The sequence below is a fragment of the Trachypithecus francoisi genome, unplaced genomic scaffold, assembly GCF_009764315.1.
Source record: "Trachypithecus francoisi isolate TF-2019V2 unplaced genomic scaffold, Tfra_2.0 Contig00737, whole genome shotgun sequence".
Classification (NCBI taxonomy): domain Eukaryota; kingdom Metazoa; phylum Chordata; class Mammalia; order Primates; family Cercopithecidae; genus Trachypithecus; species Trachypithecus francoisi.
In genome coordinates, this window is record NW_022680861.1 from 161,882 (window position 1) to 175,150 (window position 13,269).

Genomic DNA, 13,269 nt, shown 5'->3' on the forward strand with positions numbered 1-13,269 from the left:
AAATAGGATTTAATTTCCTACTTGGTTCATACTACTTAATATTAGATAATCAATTAGCTATAAATCGGAAACCTATGAAAATTAATGTTGGCTTAAAACTGTTTTTGATAATGTAACAAGAAATTCAAAAGATAAAAGGTTAACTTTAATTAATGTCTTCTAAATGAATCTGTGCCTCAATGCTGAGTGTTCAACATCAGCAACAGGATTCAGAGAAATCACACAACTTGCTTTAATTTTTATTTGTAATCTAAGAAAGAGCACTGTTGGGAAGGTCTCATTGCATATTTATGTGATGACCTTTTATAGTTTCTAATATGTATTTTGAAAATAATAATAAATCTTTTGCAAGTTACACAGATTTCTGTAATTACTACATACATTGTGTGTGAAATAGTAAACACACAGGCTACTGGCCCCAGAAGCTGGACTGCTGGTTTGGCCTGGGCTCCTGGTCAGACCAGGAGGAGGGGGCTGGCTGTGTCCACACGCAGGAGCCAGGCCTCGGTGGAGCTCACCAGGCCATAAATTCCATCTGTGCTTGCAGAGTTGAGCAGACTCCAAGGACTGAGCTACTCTAATCAAATATCCTAGACACTAACTAGATAGCAATCGATGTCTGCTTCTTTCCACAAGAGACTTTAGGCCCCTATACGGAAACAAAGTCCAAAAGTGTGAGTATGTGTGTGTAACTGACTGGGAGTAATGCCAACCAGACCAAAGACAAGCAAGATCACCCAGAGAAAGCGGCACCTGCTGTCATCCATCCTGGGAGGGTGTGCCCCAGTCTGGGTGGTTTTGTCAATTCACACCTACCAGCCCATTCTCTGGACTTGACGCTTTAAAAAGTCCTCATGTCAAACTTAATATTAGGGTTAGAGAAGTTAAAACACAAATGGGACTGGCATGAAGTGGACTGTGTTTTCCAAGGAGGATGTTTCAGTTAATAAAAACAATCTCAGTGTCAGCATCATTCATAGAATGGTAGATATTTGTGCCTCTAGCAGGAGGCTACAGCCTTAAGTTACATGGCCCCAAGCCCACATGGTCCTTCTCTTTGCTATTTTAGTTCAGAGAGAAGGGGGTGCAGCCCTCAGGACAGGAGGTACCTCTGGTCCAAGGCTCTGAAATGCCTTCCCCACTCAGAGCTGCATTGACCAAGGGTGGCTGCCATGAACATGGAGGGGGAAATGACACGGAGAGGGGAAGCTGTTGAAACAGCCCTGAGGCCAGCACCCACTGTGCCTCACCGAGGAAGCCAGGAGGAGAATGGTCTGGCAGGGAGCACGGGCAGCATCTGCTTCCATTTGCTCTCCACCCCCATGGGATTTAACCGAGTGTGTGATGTGGGAAGTGAAGCAGTGCCCAGGCAGCCACGAGAGGGGGAGCCAATCTGGGCCTCATGCTCTCAGCGGAGGGTGCACTTAGTGATTCAGGCTTCTACTGGGAGAGAGGGGTCGAGGGCAGAGCAGCAGGTGCACAGATGTTATGGCTGGGGGCAAAGTCTTCCTCATCAGGTGGATCAAAGAAACTTATATGAGTGAAAATATTTCACCAAGTCGAATACAGATGGACACTTTGGGTTGCACTTCACTAGGGATGAAGAGGGGAAAAAAGACCCAGCTGAGCAAGAGATTTTTGGGAACAAGTAACTTTCCAGATGAAGCATTGGTTTTCTTCAGCAGGTCTCAGGTGTGCGAACATTTGGATCATCTGTTGAAGGGAGATATCCAATCTCCTAGACAAAAATGTTCCAAACTTTCACAAACTTAACACCCCCTGTAGTTTAAAAGGCAGGATGTTTGTGATGTGGGTCTTGAATCCACCATCTCTTGGTTAGGGTTCCTGGAAACAGACTCAGATGGAGATTCCTGGGCAAGAGGCTCACTGAGGCATGTGCTGGGGAGGCAGGGGCATGGGGCAGGGCAGAGGGAGAAGTCAGTCAGGGGTGCAGCTCAGCAGAGGCCACAGCCAGGCCCGTGGGGAGCTCTGCAATGGTGATGGCCTCAGAGTGGTAGCACACTGGGGCAGAAGATCAGGCCTTTGTATTCCCATAGAAGCCATTTATTTGAAAGAGGAAGTTCCAGGAAGGGCATGAACTTGGACAAAGCAGCTTCCTCTGACTCAGATCAATGCCCACAGAGGGACTCAGCTGTGAACCATCAGTGGCCACACTCCCAGAAGCTGAGAGAATGAAGTCTCACTGGTAAACAGGAAACCGTGGGAGGGAGCACCACTGAGAAAGCAAGAGATGTCATCTCTAGGAGACTCAGTTAATTAATCTGTGCAATGGGAAGAATTATTACCATTACTGCACAGGAAACTTTAAGAAATAAATGAAAGAATATATTTGAAAAGTGACACTGAGCCCTGCATTAGGTTATGTCATCATTGGTTAGTAAGATATGCATACAGCAAGGGGATAAGATGGCAGCACTTCACATGCCCCGTGTGAAGCACAAATTGTTATTCAGCAAGGGCCTCTTAACCAACTCTAGGTGCCTTGGGTGATGCTGAGTCCCTGGAATAAAAAGACACATTAAGACATGATCTCCTGCAAATGCAAAAAGGTGTATTACTGAGTTAGCTAAAGATATGGGAATGAAAAGACAAGATTATTCTTATTTGTAGAAGATTTCTTCATGTGTCTAGAAAGATCAGAAGAATCAAATTAAATGTTATGAAAATCAATATGGATATTTGGCAACATGGCTGAATCCCTGGAAAAAATGTAAACGTCAGTAGTTTTCCTAGAAGCGAGCAAAAACTAATGGGAATGTGTGAATAACAAAATTTCATCTCTACAGGCAAGAAAATGGACAGCAGTATTTTTAAAGAGAAAGGTACTTTGTACTTGAAAAATACTCTTGAAAATATTCACGTCCTTGGGGCGGAGCAAGATGGCCGAATAGAAACAGCTCCAGTCTCCAACTCCCAGCGCGAGCGACACAGAAGATCAGTGATTTCTGCATTTTCAACTGAGATACTAGGGTCATCTCACTAGGGAGTGCCAGACAATCGGTGCTGGTCAGCTGCTGCATCCTGACCAGCGAGAGCTGAAGCAGGGCGAGGCATCGCCTCACCTGGAAGCACAAGGGGGAAGGAAATCCGTTTTCCTAGCCAGGGGAACTGAGACACACAACACCTGGAAAATCGGGTAACTCCCACCCCAATACTGCGCTTTAAGGAAACAGGCACACCAGGAGAATATATCCCACACCTGGCCAGGAGGGTCCCACAAACACGGAGCCTCCCTCACTGCTAATACAGCAGTTTGCTGCGATCTATCCGCAAGGCAGCAGCCAGGCTCGGGGACGGGCGCCCGCCATTGCTGAGGTTTAAGTAGGTAAACAAAGTCGCTGGGAAGCTCGAACAGGGTGGAGCTCACAACAGCTCAAGGAAGCCTGCCTGTCTCTGTAGACTCCATCTCTGGGGACAGCGCAAAGCTGAAGTCCAATAGGGGAAGTGCAGACGCGAACGACTCTGTCTGACAGCTTTGGGGAGAGTCGAGGATCTCCCAACGCGGAGGTTGAGATCTGAGAATGGTCAGACTGCCTGCTCAGGTGGTACAAAATATCAAGCCAAGTAGACCTGTTGCTCAGGCCCACTTGGAGCCTATTGTGGGGGTTTATATTAATAATAGTTGTAATGAAGTTAATAGCCCCTAGAATAGAAGAAATACCTGCTAGATGAAGTGAGAAGATAGTTAGGTCTACGGAGGCTCCTGGATGAGAAGCCCATGGCTTCTGTGTGGCAGCCTTCATCTAGGAGAGCCGAGAAAGCTCCTGTTAGTGGTCATGGGCTGGGTTTGACTATATGATAGGGGTGAGTTTGGTGGGTCATTAAGTATTATCATGTAAATAAAGGCTTACCAAGAGCGTGAAGACATAGGCTTGGATTAGGGCAACTGCAATTTCTAGAATTATTAGTAGCAACAGGAGCACGAAGGTCAGAGAAGTTGCAAGAAAATTAATGGTTGATAGTGCTAGTACGGCACTTCCGATTAGATGCATGAGTAGATGTCCCGCTGTGATATTAGCGGTCAGGCGTACAGCTAGGGCTACTGGTTGAATAAAGAAGCTGATAGTTTCAATAATTACTAGTATGGGGATAAGAGGTGTGGGTGTGCCTTGTGGTAGAAAATGGGCTAGGGAACTTTTGGTTTTGAAGCGAAGGCCTGTAATTACTGTACCAGCCCATAGAGGGATTGCCATTGCCAAATTCATAGACAGCTGGGCGGTAGGTGTAAATGAGTGAGGTAATAGTCCGAGGAGGTTGGTTGTAGCAATAAAAATAATTAGAGATATTAGTATTAGGGATCAAGTTAGTCCTTTTGTATTATGAATTATTATTATTTGTTTTAGGATAAGTTGAGTCAGATTTTGTTGAATAGTAATTAGTCGGTTGTAACAAGGTGTTTGGAGGTTGGAAAATAATGTGGGAATAGAATAATGGGTACTACAGCGGGTAGACTTAGGAGTGTTGGGGTTGTAAATGGGGTAAATAAATTTTCGTTCATTTAGTTGTCAAGGATTATTAAATACCTGCGTATTAGGGGTTTTTTGTGATGGGGTAAATAGTAGTTTGTATTTAGTAATTTTAATTGCATAATAAGGTATACTGCAGGTAGCATGGCTATAATGGTAATAAACCATGTAGATGTATTTAATTGAGGCATTTCACTGCAGAGAAAAGTGCTTTCTCATCTTTAACTTAAAAGGTTAATGCTATAGTAGCTATACAGTGGGTCTTAATATTTTAAGAGTGGGCTAGGTGAGGTGCATTTAGTATATCTATAAAGTGAATACGGGTCCTATCTCGAAAATTTTTAGTGGAATTAATTCTGCAACAATTGGCATAAAACTGTGATTAGCACCGCAGATTTCTGAACATTGTCCGTAGTAGACACCTGGTCGTATGGCATTACATGTGGTTTGATTTAAGCGCCCTGGAATTGCATCTGTTTTTAGACCGAGTAGGGATGGTTCATGAGTGTAGGACGTCTTGGGATGTAATTATTATACGGACAGGGGCTTCAATTGGAAGTACCACTCGGTTGTCAACTTCTAGAAGTCGAAGGTCCCCCGGGTTTAGAAATAGTGGGGGGAGTATATAAGAATTAAAGATTAGACCCCCATAGTCTGTATATTCATAGGTTCAGTATCATTGATGTCCAATTGATTTAATAGTAAATGAGGGATCATTAATTTCGTCTGTTAAGTAGAGAATTCGTAGAGATGGAAGAGCAATTAAGACTAGAATAATTGCGGGTAAGATCGTTCAAATAGTCTCTATTTCTTGAGCATCTGTGATGTTAGTGCTAGTTAATTTTGTTGTTAGCACTGATAATAAAATGTATAGGACAAGAAAGCTAATTAGGGATACAATTATAAAGGCGTGGTCGTGGAAAGCAATTAGTTCTTCTATGATAGGGGATGTGGCATCTTGTAGGCCTAGTTGAACTGGGTGGGCCATGTAAGATATATAGGATATGTCCTATAATTTAGCTTTGACAAAGCCATGAAATATTTTTCTAATATCTCATTGAAAAAGTTATAGGGGTTATAGAATTGGCTTGAAACCAGTTTCAGGAGGTTCAATTCCTTCCTTTTTTATTTAACTTTGATGAAGGTTGGTTCATCAAATGTGTGGTAAGGTGGAGGAGAGCCATGTAGTCACTCTAGGTTGTAGGTGGGTTCTTCAATTGATAGTACTTTACGTTTTGAGGTGAAAGCTTCTCAGATTATATAAATTATTAGTAGTATTGCTACTAGGGATATAAAGGAGCCTGTAGATGATACAATATTTCATGTGGTATAAGCATCAGGGTAGTCGGAATAGCGTCGGGGTATTCCTGATAGGCCTAGAAAATGTTGTGGGAAAAAGGTTAAATTTACACCTACAAATATAATAGTAAAGTGGGCTTTGGCGCAGACTTGATCTAGGGTATAACCTGAGAATAGGGGAAATCAGTGAATAAAGCCTCCTATAATAGCAAAGACAGCTCCTATTGATAAGACATAGTGGAAGTGAGCTACGATGTAATATGTGTCGTGTAATACAATATCTAGTGATGAGTTTGCTAGTACAATACTGGTCAGACCTCCTACGGTAAAAAGGAAAATAAAGCCCAGGGCTCAGAGTATTGCAGCTGATCATTTAATATTTCCTCCGTGTAGCGTGGCAAGTCAGCTAAAGACTTTAACGCCAGTTGGGATTGCAATAATTATAGTGGCAGAGGTAAAATAGGCTCGTGTATCCACATCTATTCCAACTGTAAATATATGGTGAGCTCATACAATAAAGCCTAGAAACCAATGACACTATGGCTCAGACTATGCCTATGTACCCGAAGGGTTCTTTTTCCCAGAATAGTATGTTACAATATGGGAATTATTCCGAAGCCAGGTAAAATAAGAATGTAGACTTCAGGGTGTCCGAAGAATCAAAATAAGTGTTGATATAGGATTGGGTCTCCTCCTCCTGCAGGGTCGAAGAAGGTGGTGTTGAGATTACGATCTGTTAATAATATTGTAATGCCAGCGGCTACTACGGGCAGGGATAGGAGTAGTAGTACTGCTGTAATCAGGACTGATCAAACAAATAGAGGGGTTTGGTATTGAGATATTGCAGGGGGTTTTATATTAATAATAGTTGTAATGAAGTTAATAGCCCCTAGAATAGAAGAAATACCTGCTAGATGAAGTGAGAAGATAGTTAGGTCTACGGAGGCTCCTGGATGAGAGAGGTTTCCTGCTAAAGGTGGATATACTGTTCAACCTGTTCCGGCACCAGCTTCTACTATGGCTGATGCGAGAAGTAGGAAGGATGGTGGAAGAAGTCAGAAGCTTATATTATTTAGGCGGGGAAATGCTATGTCAGGAGCACCAATTATTAGGGGTACTAGTCAGTTTCCAAAACCTCCAATTATGATGGGTATAACCATAAAGAGATTATGACAAATGCATGGGCCGTAACGATAACATTATAGATGTGATCATTGCCTAACAGGTTACCAGGTGGCCCAGTTCGGCTCGAATAAGAAGGCTTATAGTTATACCTACGGTTCCCAGCTCATGCGCCAAATAGTAAGTATAAGGTTCCAATATCTTTGTGATTTGTAGAGAATAACCAGCGGTTCATGAGCATAAGTGAAAAGGTAAAATGGCTGAGTAAGCATTAGGCTGTAAATCTAAAGACAGAGGTTTAGCCCTCTTTTTATCAGCCCCGAGGTGATTTTTCATGTTGAATTGCAATCAAAGGAGCAGTTAGATTTCTGCGGGGCTTCTCTCGCCTTTTTTCCCCCCGGCGGGAGAAGTAGATTAAAGCCAGTTGATTGGGGCGTTTAGCTGTTAACTAAATTTTTGTGGGTTTAAGTCCCATTAATCTAGTAAGGGCTTAAGCTTAACTAAGTAACTGATTTGCGTTCAGTTGATGCAGAATGAAGTTCTGTAGTCCTTAATATGTTTCAGAAATTAAGTATGCTTAACTTACTAAGAGCTTTGAAGGCTTTCGGTCGTTATTTAACCTAAATTTCTAGGGGATAGTTAGGACTGTTGGGATATAGGTAATAGGAAGGTATTAAGAATAATAAGTGGGGAGATGAGAAGTGTGGATTTTGTATTTCGAATGTCATTTTTATTTTTGTATTATTGGATGTAGGGAGTAGTGTCATAGAGGTATATAAATTAGGTGTAAATAAAAATATAAGTTGAGTAGGTTATAATAATTATAATGGTAGGCATAATGAAGTTGTTATTTTTTGTAAGTTCTTGGATAGTAATCACTTGGGTAGAAAGCCGGTTAGTGGGGGTCCTCCTATAGATAGGAGGGTAGATGATATTAGTGGTATTAATCAGGTGAGTTTATTTCAGGTGTGTGATAATATTAGGGTTGTGGTGTTCGAGTTTAGGTTTAGGGCTAGAAATGCAGTGGTAGCTAAAATAATATATGTGAGGAGGTAGAAAATTGTAATATTCGGGTTGTATGTTAAAGTTGTTATTATTCAGCCTATGTGGGTGATTGAGGAGTATGCTAAAATTTTACGTAGTTGTGTTTGGTTAAGACCTCCTCAGCTGCCTGCCATGATGGATAGGATGGATAGGATCAGGAGAATCTCTTATTAATTGATGAATAAATTTGTATATAATTGAGATAGGGGCTAGTTTTTGTCATGTGAGGAGAAGTAGGCCAGGAATTAAAGGTGTTCCTTGGGTAACTTCTGGAATTCAGAGTGAAAGGGGGCTATTCCTAATTTTTAGCGAGGGCTATTGTTATGGCTAAAGATGAAGGTTGATTAATATTACTTATTATGGTTCATTGTTCGGGGAATAGGTTGTTATATATAATTGCTATTATAAGGATTATAGATGCAGTGGATTGTACGAGGAAATATTTAGTGGCTGCTTCTGTGGAGCAAGAGTTTGTTTTTTTAATTAAGATTGAGGTAAAGGCTAATGTATTTATTTCTAGGCCCGCTCAGGCTAGAAATCAGTGGGAGCTCAATAATGTAATGATAGTACCTATAAATATGGTAAAATAAATAATACGTTGGGCTAGTGGGTTAATTAGTATGGGAAGGATATAACCAACATTTTCGGGGTATGGGCCGATAGCTTATTAGCTGACCTTACTTTAGAATGAGGTGTAATAGGTAGCACGGAGAAATTTGAATTCTCAGGAGTAGGTTCGATGCCTATAATTCTAGAAATAAGAGGATTAAGCACCTCTATTAGTTACTCTATCAAAGTAACTCTTTTGTCAGACATATTTCTAGATTTGGGAGGGATGCCAGAGGTTATGATGGAAATTGAGATATATCATATAAGGAATGCTAGTGTAAGGGGAAGAAAATTTTTTCATAGGAGGTGTATAAGTTGATCATATCGGAATCGAGGGTAGGTTGCTCGATTCATAGGAATAAGGAGGTTAAGAGAAGTGTTTTGGTAATAAAGCATGTTGTGAACAATTCCGGTGAGTGAACGGGAATACAATGTTCCTAGGAAAATTGTGGCTGTTAGGGCATTTATTATAAAATATTTATATATTCAGCTATAAAGAAAAGGGCAAACGGGCCTGCAGCATATTCAGTGTTAAAGCCTGAGACTAGTTCGGTCTCCCCTTCTGTTAGGTCAAAAGGGGCCCGGTTGGTCTCTGCTAATGTGGAAGTGAATCATATTATGGCTAGAGGTCATGATGGTAGGAGAAGTCAGAGGTGTTCTTGTGTTGTAATGAGTGCGTGGAGGTTGAATGAGCTGCTTATTAGCAGAATTGATAGTAAAATAATGGCGAGAGTTACTTCGTATGAAATTGTTTGGGCTACTGCTCGTAGTGCTCCGATTAGTGCATAATTTGAGTTTGATGCTCATCCCGATCATAGATAGAGTGGACGGCTAGGCTAGATGTGGCTAGATAAATAAGTCCTAGGTTGAGATAATTAGGGAATTGGGTATGGGGCGGGGTATTCATAAGAGAAGGGCAATGGTAAAGGCTAGGGCTGGTGCAATAACGTAAAGAGTAGTAGTGGAAGTTGAAGGTTGTATTGGTTCTTTGGTGAAGAGTTTTATTGCGTCGGCAAAGGGTTGTAATAATCCATAAGGTCCTACAATGTTGGGTCCCTTACGTAGTTGTATGTAGCCTAGTAGTTTTCGTTCGGTAAGTGTAAGAAATGCTACAGCAACGATAGCGGGTAAAGTGACAAGTAGAATGTTTATTGTGAACATGGTGTTAAGAAGAGGAGTTGAACCTCTGATTATAAAGTCTTAATTTTATGCAATTGCCGGGCTCTGCCATCTTAACAAGCCTGTTCTTGGGCTGTATATGTAGTTTTTTTGTTAAATTGAGACTAGGTCATTTATGGAAGGAAGGCACTTATGAAGTAGGCCTTATTTCTCTGTCCTTTCGTACAGGGAGAAATATAGAATAGATAGAAACCAACCTGGATTACTCAGTCTGAACTCAGATCACGTAGGACTTTAATCGTTGAACAAACGAACCCTTGATAGCTGCTGCACCATTAGGATGTCCTGATCCAACATCGAGTCGTAAACCCTATTGTCGATATGAACTCTGGAATAGGATTGCGCTGTTATCCCTGGGGTAACTTATTCGTTTATCAAATTATTGGGTCAATTGTAGGTATTAGTTCGCTTTAACTTGTTCAGTCTTGGCATAGTCTATTCGGAGGTTTAGCTATGCTCCGAGGTCACCCAACCAAAATTTTAAATGCAGGGTAGGATATGTTAACCCATAGGTTTATGCTGTTATGATTGCATTAGTAATTGAAGCTCCGCAGGGTCTTCTCGTCTTATTATTTTATGCCCGCCTCTTCACGGGCAGGTCAATTCACTGGTTGGAAGTAAGAGACAGTTAAATCCTCGTGTTGCCATTCATACAAGTCCCTATTTAAAGAACAAGTGATTATGCTACCTTTGCACGGTCAGGTACCGCGGCCGTTAAACATGTGTCACTGGCAGGCAATGCCTCTAATATTAGTAATGCTAGAGGTGATGTTTTGGTAACAGGCGGGATTATATTTGCTGAGTTCCTTTACTTCTTTTAACCTTTCCTTGATAGCATGCCTGTGTGTTGGTTAACAGTATTAGTAATACTGGCTTGTTTATAATTATTAGTATTAGGCTGTTAAATATCGGTGAGGCTTTCGGTCCGATTTAGGCTTATGCATAGGAGAATTTATTCATGTTACTAATACTAGCATTATTGCTTCTATAATATAATAGATTAATCCATGTGATGTTAGGAGTTCAGTTAAATGTTTGGAATTTCTTTGGGTGCTTAATGTTGAGCTTGAACGCTTTCTTAATGATGGCTGCTTTAGGCCAACTATGGGGGCTGGAATTTTACTCTCTATATAAGGTTTTTTCCTAGTGTCTAAGGAGCTGTCCCTCTTTAGACTAACAATTAAGCTTACAGGGGGATTGGTGGTTCTGCGGTAGGCTTAAGGTTGAACTAAGATTCTATCTTGGATAACCAGCTATCGCCAGGCTCGGTGGGTGTATCGCCTCTACCCAAAAATCTTCCCACTATTTTGCCACATAGACGGATCGCTCTTTTAGCTGTTTTTGGGTAGCTCGTCTGGTTTCGGGTGTTATGCTCGACTGTAATGTGCTATGTCCGACCAATAATAGAATGTACCTATGTACGTTAATGAGAATACTGGATTGGTTGGTATCCCGGGGGGTAAAACTAGTACTTTGGAGGTTTAAGTGGTATGTGTTACAGTTGAATTGTTCAAGAGAATGTTCTTGCTTGTAAGCATGTTGGTGAAAATTGCTAGTAAATATGTAAGTTTATGTTTTATGGACGGTTAAGCACTTATAGTACTATATAATATTCATGTGGACTAGCAGTAATGCACAAATTACATAAGGTCATATAAAATTAGATTATATTAAGTTGTTTTAAGGACTATACCCCCTAGAATACAGAAAGTAGTTTAAATAGAATGCCAATTTTGGGTATTGGTGGTGGAGTTAAGTACTTTCTTTCTGAGTTGCCCCAGGGAAGAGTGTCCGTTTCCAGTTTACAAGACTGGTGTATTGAATTATACTACGGGGGCAGGTTCATTTAAGGAGATTGTTTTCGATTAGGGAGGCTAGTGGTATTAAGATTAAAATTGTAGTAAAATATATTATGGATGCTACTTGTCCAATTATAATAAAGGGTTGATTTACCGACTGACTTCCAATTCAGGTCAGGGTTAGCAGAGTTGTAATCAGGAGTCATAGTAGGAATTGGCTGAGTGGGCGGAATGCTATGCTTTGTTGTTTAGATTTATGGAGTATAGGTATGATTGCTAAGATAAGATGGATAGAAGGAGGCCAGCACACTCCTAATTATTAGGGACCGATGGTAGGATTGCGTATGCAAATAGGAAGTACCACTCTGGTTTGATATGTGGTGGGGTTTTAGTGGGTTAGCTGGAGTGTAGTTGTCTGGGTCACTTAAAAGGTCGGGTGAAAATAATACTAGGACTATTAGGATAAGGAGGAGTAAGATCAGGCCTAGAATGTCTTTGATCGTATAGTAGGGGTGGAAGGGGATTTTGTTGGAGTTGGAGGGGATTCCGCAGGGGTTGTTTGATCCTGTTTCGTGTAGAAAAAGTAGATGAAGAGCTGTTAGGGTTGCAATAATGAAGGGTAGGGTAAAGTGGAGGGTAAAAAATCGTGTGAGGGTTGGGTTATCAATGGAATAACCACCTCAGACTCACTGAACGAGATTTGATCCAATATATGGAATTGCAGACAATAAATTTGTGATAACTGTGGCGCCTCAAAATGATATTTGTCCTCATGGAAGTACGTAACCCATGAAGGCTGTTGCTATGGTTATAAGTAAGAGTGCAATGCCAATATTTCATGTTTCAATGAGAAGGAATGAGCCGTAGTATAGGCCTCGGCCTACATGTAGGAACAGGCAGATAAAGAATATAGAGGCGCCATTGGCGTGGAGGTAGCGGATGATTCAGCCATAATTTACATCCCGGGTAATATGTGCGATTGAGGAGAAGGCAGAGGAAGTGTCTGGTGAATAGTGTATTGCTAGGAATAGGCCGGTAATGATCTGTAAAGTTAAGCAAGTTGCTAGGAGAGAGCCGAAATTTCATCATGTGGAAATGTTTGATGGGGTGGGTAAGTCAATGAGGATGATTAATTATTTTTATAATTGGATTAGATTTACGTAGGGGGTCATTGGTGTTTTTTGTAGTTGAAGTACAACGATGGTTTTTCATATCATTAGTCATGGTTGAAGTCCATGTAAGAACGATGTCATATATTTTATTTTTGTTAAGTGTATTATTGGTTATGGGATTTGTGGGATTTTCTTCTAAGCCTTCTCCTATTTATGGAGGTTTGGCGTTATTATGGTGTAATTGGTTGTGTAGTTATTTTAAATTATGGGGGTACTTATGGGCTTAATAATATTTTAATTTATTTGGGAGGTATAATGGTGTTTTTTGGTTATACTACTGCGATGGCTATTGAGGAGTACCCTGAGGCATGGTTTCATCGGGTTTGAGGTGTTGGGCAGTTTTTTAGTTGGATTGGCAATGGAGGTGGGATTAATTTTATGAGTTTTAGATTATGGTGAGTTAGTGGTGGTGATTAATTTAAATAATATAGGAAGTTGGGTGGTTTTTGAGGGAGAGGGGCCAGGGTTAATTCGTGAAGATTCTATTGGTGCGGGCGCTTTATATGATTATGGTCGCTGGTTAGTAGTGGTTGTTGGTTGGACATTATTTGTTGGTGT

At 41.0% G+C, this 13,269-nt stretch overlaps 2 pseudogenes; both read right to left on the reverse strand.

The window, feature by feature from the left end:
* Positions 1-3,754: 3,754 nt before the first annotated feature.
* On the reverse strand, positions 3,755-4,687 carry LOC117088217 (annotated as a pseudogene).
* A 63-nt stretch (positions 4,688-4,750) lies between these two features.
* LOC117088211 lies at positions 4,751-5,524 on the reverse strand (annotated as a pseudogene).
* Positions 5,525-13,269: the final 7,745 nt, after the last annotated feature.